Source organism: Neopsephotus bourkii, unplaced genomic scaffold (assembly GCF_033783945.1).
Source record: "Neopsephotus bourkii isolate Nb327-2 ecotype Australia unplaced genomic scaffold, CSIRO-AGI_Nbou_v1 NB_1511, whole genome shotgun sequence".
In the NCBI taxonomy this organism is placed as follows: domain Eukaryota; kingdom Metazoa; phylum Chordata; class Aves; order Psittaciformes; family Psittacidae; genus Neopsephotus; species Neopsephotus bourkii.
Genome location: NW_026901987.1, coordinates 2697331 through 2706285, shown reverse-complemented (window position 1 = coordinate 2706285; position 8955 = coordinate 2697331). Strand labels below are relative to the sequence as shown.

Sequence of the window (8955 nt, the reverse complement as noted above, 5' to 3'; positions counted from 1 at the left end):
GGTCTATGTATAAGGCATAAGGTAAGATGGAAAGGGCAAAGAACGATGTGGTACAGAAACTCCCAGGTTCTGTAGCAGCTTTTTCCCTTTAAACCTGTTTTTACTATGAAGAAATTTGAGATTGTGGCATTTGGCTCACTATTTCAATGTTCTTATTTTGCAAATCATGTACCAAATGAAGGTCTAGGGTTTTTTTAATTCATAAAGAAACTTTTTTCAAGGCAAAAATACAGACTATAGAATATGATACTCTGTTAAAAAAAAAAAAAAAAAGTATGTTTTGGTGTAATGTTTTGTAAAATGGGAATGAGGGGAAAAAGTCTGAAAACATTCACCTTTACTTTTCATACAGTATTATCTTTTCTGATGACCAAAAGCCATCTTCATTATATCCATTAACACGAAGACATTCTGCACGTCTTTCAGAACTATGTATCTTAAGTCTATGTCAGAGCAAGCACAGAATTTTTACTTCTGGGAAAAAAAAAAAAATCATGAATATGTTTTCAAACAGAAAAAAAAGAGGAAATTATGAAATTTAAGAAATGAGGTGAGCTGCCCAGTGATCTCTTGTGGATTGTCCCCTGTATTTGCTTAATATATTATGGTTTGATACCACTTTACACACTGCAACTATGACTCTTCTATGACTTTCTGATTAAGAAGAAAAACTAAAATGAGGTATAGACTGCATATGCAGCTCCAGGTTGAGCCAAATGTAGCTACAGAACTGTTTCCACAACCAATATCCCCAGATGAGGCTACTGCTTTCCTTGCCCCAGTTCTCAAAAGCCTCTATGGAGTCAAAGTGTGATGTGATTGCTGGGATAAATCAGACTGTGGGTCTTGGTACACTTCAAGTGGATTACTAGGTACATGTGACTGGTTTACTTTTACTTGCTGGTGCAAGATCTCTTGCCTTGTGCCTTAACAGACATAGGCTAGCATCTGGGTTTCCCACAGTGGAACTTAACAGGCACATTCAAAAGAACAGATGCCAACCCACTGAAGATGACCAACAGTGGACATTGTCAAGCATACACATGCACATGCATGCATACATTACTGTGACTGATATTTCCCAACTGAAACTGAGAGCTTGTTGTGCAAGCATTTCTCTCCCACACCATATTCCTGGTGGTGCCTGTGGTCGATTTCCTGCCAGCAAAGCAGAAAGTGAGAGACATTCATGTTGCCAGGCTCCAGTCCCCACTGTAGTCTGGTGGTGTCCTGATATTTGCAGACTCCTGTGCTTTTCCTCACTTCCAGTTCAGTGGTTAGCAGCCTAGTTTATAAAATCTCTAGTCTGAGAACAGAACATTTCACTTCAGAGTGGTGTGGATCATGGAAGGAGCCTCACACTAAACCTCATCAAAACATTCTTTCTCTAAAGACAAGAGAGCTCACAGCAGCTAGGATCCCAGCTGAACACGTTTCAGTTATTAGCCTTAGATTCTATAAATCCAGGCCTACCACAAACTTTTAACTTAACTTGTGCTGAGAATTCATAGTATTTTGTAAACAGAAAAAGAGATTTCTGCTACAGACGATTTCATGTCTACTCTTTTGCTGCCACAGTTGTAGACCCTCATGTCTGTTATGTAAATAAGTTCTGACAAGAGGGTATATGTTACCATTATGTGCTCCAATAAGAAAAATTGTCTCCAATATTATTCACAACTACTCCACGTTCGTTGCATGCATAGAACATTACACATTTATTCATTCTTTTTTTTTTTTTTTGTACAACAGCTAGATGTTATGCTCACCTGGAAAAATATGTTAAAGCTATTCTGTGACATCATAGTGAGATATGTAGTTTGTGCAATCATATTTTTCAATCAATGAAAATTAAGAGTAGAACATTCAGCCTGCTTAAAATACATAAAAATTGTGAAAGCTTTTTTTCTAGGCTTATGGTGCAAATTAATGTCCGTGCAGCATACATTCAATAAAGTTATATATCTCAGATAAAATTATTTAGATTATAATGTTGAAAAAGGACTCTCAGGGCTATGAAAGAATGGAATAATAATTTAACTTGCACTGGAATTGTCACTACTCATGTTCAGAATTCCATTATTTCTGTACAAAATACAGTACACCATCTTCAGCTAATAGAGCATCTCAGTGTGGTAGAGGGATAGATACAGTAAAAGATGGCAAGCATAAGTGATCAGTAACTTGATACTGATTCTTTTCCAATCCCAAATCTGTTATGAAGTTTACTGTTTCAAGCATCTCTATTTGCTGATTTTAAAAATAACATTATAATAGTGGACTGATCCTTGCACTAAAATTGCATTCCATAACTTCTTGTGAAAAAGGACTTAAATAATTATTTAATTGCATCTGAAGAATTTTTATTTTTTTTTTTAACTTCTAAAATAATCTCTCAGAAGATACTACAAATAAACTACTTGTCTTTCACACATTCTGAAGTGAGGTAGTTTACCTGGTGTAAAAGAAGTTTAGGAAGGAATAAGAAACTCCATTTGCATTGCCAGTAAAGACACAATATGCTTTCTGGTTCCTTCAGGAGATTGACAAGACTATTTAAAAAATAACACAAGATTGGTCAACCCAACCAGCCACCTCTTCACAGTATCTGGATTATTTCTGCACTACTCAATAGTAAAAGTTTAGGAAAGAATACACAAATTCTCCAAGGATTATAGTGAACTTTTTCTAGAATATTCTGTCAGCCTCCTCAGGGATTTCCTTAGCAAGAGGGGAGATGTTCCTCATGTCATACGAATATAATTTAATTTTCTGAGAATATTGGTTTTGAACATATAAAAGGTTTTAGCATCCACACATCCTGTGTTAAGAAATTTTGAAGTTGAACTGCATGGTGTGTGAAGAATTAGGTATCACATTTTGTTTATTATACACCTGGTAGCCCTAGTTCATTTGAAAAGTCACTCATCACTGCAAACATCTCTAGTACATCATTCCTTGGTAAGTAGTTCTAGTTTCCTAGGAAGGGTAGTCCTCACCTATTTGATCCTATCCTATTTGATACAAGGAATTCTAAGGAAACCACTTTGTGCTTTTGATTTCTCTGGTCACCTTCCACTGACCTCTTTTCATTTCTACCATATTCCTCAGCAGTGGGGGTTTAGAACTGTAGAATGGTTAAGATATGGGAGAGCTATCATTTTATGCAATTAGACAGTGATATTTTATGCTTTATTCCTTATTCCTTTTCCAGTAGTTCCTAACATTTTTTTTTAGCTTTATTACTGCTGCTGAACACTGAGCTAGCATTTTTATAGAACAGTCTAGTTCTTAAGTTCATAGAGTATTCAGAATTTAAAGGCTTTTTATTCCCATGCTTATCAGCTTAGACCTGTTTACACTGAATTTTATCTGCTGTTTTCTGTTTACCCGCTTACCCTCTACTTCCACTATGCTAATGTCAAAGATGCTTCTTTATTGAGCCTGCTTAATTGCCTCAGCTGTGCAAGAAAGGCATGCCATTGATAAGGAGAATGGTAACCTAAAATGAAGACTGATATAAAATGGGAAGTTGACATCTCAGAAACATGTCTGATTTTATTAAATAAGTATAGACATATTAATATATCTGACCTGTTGATATTTTACTACTCATCTAGTTTCTAGTTTTTATTTCTTTTATACATCCACAGATAACACAAGTACAAAACAAAGACATATAAATGATGTTTCATGTATCTAACAAATATAAGACTGGGAAAAAGGTGCTTGCTCTTCGTATCACTAAAAGTCTTGGACATTTATCCTACAGTTTCACAGATTTACTAAGAAGTTACATCTGGCTTAATTTTTCCTTTGTGTGACATCTCATTTCTATGGCTCAGAGCTTATGTGTAGATATTATAAAATGTAAAATGCAAATGCAAAATGCATCCACTCTGTACAAAATAGTCTCTTACTGATATTGAGCCGACTATTCTCTTTAAATGTTAATGAAACTGTTGTAATTACTGAAATACCAAAACAGCCTAAGAGCTGGAGATCACAGCTGTAGCCCATCACTCATAAATTTCTGGCACAGGCACTATCTTGGCAGAAAGAGTTGTACAAGAACTTGTTCATCATGCTTCCTTTTTCAGTAACAGATGGAGACCCAAAGAGCACAGAGTGAAAACTGAGGAACTTTCTTGTTCTGTTAGAGAAGTATAAACACTGTCCTGAACCAGAATCCCTATCTCCTCTCTTCCCCACACACCCCTGTTCTGTATTTTTTTTTCTGAGACATGGAATCCAGATTATATCATGACAACTACTGACCATACAATAAAACAAGCATCTCTAAAACTTCCTTTAAAAATTCCTTCTTCTTACATTTTAATCTGAAATTTATAATAATGCCTGCTTGTCCTCCTCCCCTCTCCCTCCTTTTCTTTACAGGAATATTGACTATGTTTAAAAGACAGGCAGGATGGGAGGAAAACGAGTTAAATAACACAGGGGGAGGAGGGTACTGTTGCATTTTTTGTGTGATATTTTTTCAGCCAGCTTGTGGCACAGATGCAGTTAAAAGGAAAATAGAGTACTTGAATGGGGTAAGTAACCTCAAGACAAAAAATGTCTAAGGGCTGTGCAAGCATAACTAGGCAGTAAAGAAGCAGTGATATCTATACTAAAGAAGGCTGGTGACACCTTGATTCTTTGATCTGTGAACTGTGTGACAGGCTTGCAAACGGATAGTTTATTATGTGGGAGGTGAATAGCAAAGTCCTACAGCGTTTCACAGGGTTAATATGTATAAAACAGCCATTTAGATGTGCTCCACAAATGGAGCGTGGGAGGAGCTTGCTTCAGCATGCAAGGAAGTTGTACGTGCGTCTGTGTCTATATGTATGTCTATGCATATATGCTTGTGTGGAGCACTGCACGGTACCCAGCTGGTCACAACAGCTGCAACTGGGAAGATCCGTACCGAAGCTGACCATGGAATTGCCAAATCCTCTTAATTCACCTTCTGATGACATTGAAGGTGGCCCAAGCCCGATCGGGACCTTCTTCTTATTTTCACGGAGGATCGCTATCGTTACACTCCATTTAAATTCAGGAATAAGCATCTCATGATGCCATGCTCCACTGCATCGGAACTGTATGAAGAAGGCGGTCTTGCAGAGAAAGGGAAAGACAGAGAGAGGGAGAGACTTCCCAAGCTGAGAAGAAAAAGAGACACTACCTGGTTTTGTTGTCTGTGGGTTGATTGTTATTTTTTTTTAAAGAAATCTGCAGCTCGAAGGTATTGGAATAATATTTCTGTAAGCCTTGTCTCAACAGCAATAAATTTATTTGTATCAACAGCAGAGCCAGATAATTCTGCTGTTGTTCTTACAGGGATCTGTTGTTTCATGGATCACATAGGGAATTCCAAAGAACACCAATCTTCATGTTACCTGACATTATGTGAGCTTAGTCAGCCTAGGCAAATAACTCATCTTTGAAGAGAGCTTACACCTCACCTAAGCTTATTTAAGTGTGCAGATGCTTGATTTCTTTTATTTCAGTTATATTTGAAAGTATGTTTGGCATGCAATGTACTGTTGATGTGTTTCTGGTTGTTTTGGGTTTTTTTTTCAGAGGTGTCTTTTTATTGCACACAAGTAAATGTGAAACTGCAAGAGAGTAATTATTTACTAAGGGGTAGAAAACATCTTTGAAAACATGCTGTTATGTGAAGAGTACAGAGAGACTACCTAGATTTTTCTATCATTACGCCACAGCCATGTAACTGTGGAAGAGTAAAAGCCAGTCACAGTGGAAATAAAAATGGCAAAAATATGTTGCTCAGATAAATTAAAATTAACATGATAAAGCATTAAGGACTTGGGTTTTTTCTAAATTATATTCTTAAAGCAGAAAAGCATGAGTTAATTGAAGTGAACAGTTATAACTGGCTACAAAGGTATTTTGTAAAGAAAAATACATCTAAAATTGAAATCCAGGAAATAATATATTATGCCTTAGCTGCATGAAAATAAAACTATGAAATGATAAACTTACATTACTGAAAATAATTCAGTGATTAAAAATCTAAAATGAGAAAAAACATAGAATGAGGACTTTTCTTGCCTGATATGGTAATTGGGTAATAAGATATATTTTACTGCAAATCAATTTCCTCATTCCACTTTAGAAGTACAATATAGCTCTGACAAAGTAGCATCTTTACGGTCCTATGGATTGACATCAAAAAGCCATAGTCTTCTTTGAAATCTATGGAGCTGTGATAAATCTTCATGGCTCTGTATTATAAAAGAAGAAAGGATTAAATAAAGATTTTCAGGAGCGGCATATTACTACACTATCTGGAGATGAAAGGATTGCATTATGGTGGTCTAGCGGTTAACGTTTCTTCTTGGGATTAATAACTAAATAGAATTTATAGCAACAGGAAAATAGTGTTACGGTATAAAGATTAAAACAATGGAAAACTGTTTAAGCCACTCAGCTTAAAGATTGAATTACAGGTTATGAATATTTACAGTATGTATAGAAAATCTTCCTTTAAGACGTGTTTTCTTAATTGCATCCTATGTCAATACCAGGGACAGATAACCATAGAAATACAACCATCCTAAATAGAACTGCATTTGTTTCCTGACAAATAATGTCAAATGAGTTATAAAAAGCAGCAACTGTCATTCACAGGTGCTGATCATGGTTTCTCTGCCTGAGTTGCCATTCTTTAAGAAGGGGGTCTATGATTAATACTGCTCTCCTTATAGATATAGGAGTCTTCAATTGGATTCTCACCTAGAAAATTTTTGAACAAGTAGTCTCTGGGAACAACAGAAAAAAAAAAAAAACCTAACTAGGGACTTAGTTTTCTTGATGAAAAAGTGTGTTTCAGGTTACATGGACTGGTGGATAAAATTTTGTCTTTTTTCTGTGAAAAAATTGGGCAGGTCAGGGTTCTTGCTTGCTTATTCTCTAATTTTTCAAGTTAACTGGGAAATATTTTGTACATGCAGACTTTTGGGATCATTCTACAAGAGGATGAAAACTACATGATTTCTGTGGATGTGAATGTTGATCCCCATCATGTCAATCTGCCAAGGAGTTCTGCTACTCATTTGATTTCCAAGGTCCAGTTTAACCATATATGAGGTCCTTAGGTACTCTTGGACCCCTAGGCTTAACACAATATGTCAAGGTTTACTGAATGTAAAAATTCACAATGAGGAAATAGGGTCATCATCACTATAAATATTTAAAATCTTCATATTCTCTCCTGTTTAGCTTTGTGAAAGGCTGTATTTAATGTGTCGTTAGATGCAAAATCTTATAAAATGCTTTGATGAGAGTAAGGGAAGAGTTTCTAATTTTGTTTTGTTTTCCTTTCTTTTTCTGTTTTTGTTTTGGGTATTGGGTGTTTTTTTTTTTTAGAATTCATAATTCAGTCTATTTCTCCTAATTTGGCACAAAGAGCGGATGCCAGAAGCTATCATCCTCCTGCATTAGATGGTACTAAAATTTGAAGCACAAACAAGTTTTTCATGGTAGCCCCAAATCTTTTTCCATAACAGAATACATTGGCTCCATTATCAAGGGATACTTTACACCTTCAGAAGCAGGCTAAAGTTAATCCGAGTTTAAGTATGACAGGGCTCAACAAAGCTGAATCAAAGCAAGTTGTATGCCAAATTCCTTTTGGAATAAAGTCATTCCTTTCAATAAAGTCATTGAAAGTTAACATGAATTTTTATGAGGTGCTATTGCTCCCATAAAAAATAAACTAACAAACATAAAGCAGAATTTAATTACTGCATGTAAATATGTATGGCGGTATAATGATTACAATGCATTGATTATAATATGTTTAATTTAACAGTCTATTATTAATGTTCCATATAAAGAAATGTAAAAGTTACAATACATGCCACTAAGAATGCAGTTGTCAAATATTCAACTAACAATTTTAAGGTATAAACTTTCTGTCTTTCAGATCTAGGCTTGCAAATAGAGGGTCATGTCACAAAGCATTCGCTCATACAAGGCTATTGTTTCACTGTTGGTTTTTTTCCTAAGCAGGTCACATCAGCCTCAGGAAAACAAGTTTACAGGGCGTTCAAAGGATTCCAAGTAAGCATGAAGAAAATGTCTGAAGAGACTTCAAGGTCTGTGTCAGGCCATGGAAATGAATGGATATTCCTTGATCTAAAAGTAAAGCCAAAATCATCCTACTACACTCAGTATTAACACTCTGGGTCTTTATTATGCTTGTGAAATACCCACACTTAAGAGAGAGTTTAGATTGTTACCCAGACAGTCAATTTGTTCCAGTCCAAATCTTTATTTCAGCTGAAGAAACCTATTATTAGCTCAAACAGCAACTTTCCCAGTTGAAAACACATGTAGCGTTTTAGCAAGCTAGATTTATGTAAGGTGGGTCATGAACTTTTATTGTATTCCTGTGGTAAATAACATACACAAACAGAAAAGCTGTTGACCACTTGTAGTGAACTGGCTCCCATATTTCAGTTTGAGACAGTTTAAATGAAGCAAAAGGAGAAAAGCTTTCATAAAGCTGTGGAAGCCACAACAAATTGATTTTTTCCACTGCTTTTGTTACCTCATGGAATTTCCACAGTGTGAGAGCCAAACATAGTTCCAGTTGAGATCTTTCTATTTTAAGAATAAAATACACACTTACCACAAAATATCTTGTACATATCCAAAGTCTAAACAATTAACTGGATAAACACTTCACTAAAGCAGCAAAATAAATATTTTTCTGCTTATATTTGTTGTTCATTTTCAGTAGCATTTTGTCATTTTCCAATTCACTGAGTAGTCAGCATATATAGAGTTCTCTTGAACAGACTGCACTTCTCAAAGGGTTATCTGTTTCATACCTGAAAGTACTACACAAAGACCTATAATTGAGGTCATGATTTGTGAAGCTAGGCCAGCAGAAAGCTTTTAAATCCCTGGCATCTGCAAGCT

The 8955-nt window shown here is 35.6% G+C and overlaps 1 long non-coding RNA gene across 1 annotated transcript; it reads left to right on the top strand.

Annotated features, from left to right (window-relative positions):
- Positions 1-7383: 7383 nt before the first annotated feature.
- LOC133221099 (uncharacterized) lies at positions 7384-8750 on the top strand. The gene is made up of 2 exons (XR_009727891.1): positions 7384-7508; positions 8038-8750. It is a non-coding gene; the product is annotated as an uncharacterized LOC133221099 (long non-coding RNA).
- Positions 8751-8955: the final 205 nt, after the last annotated feature.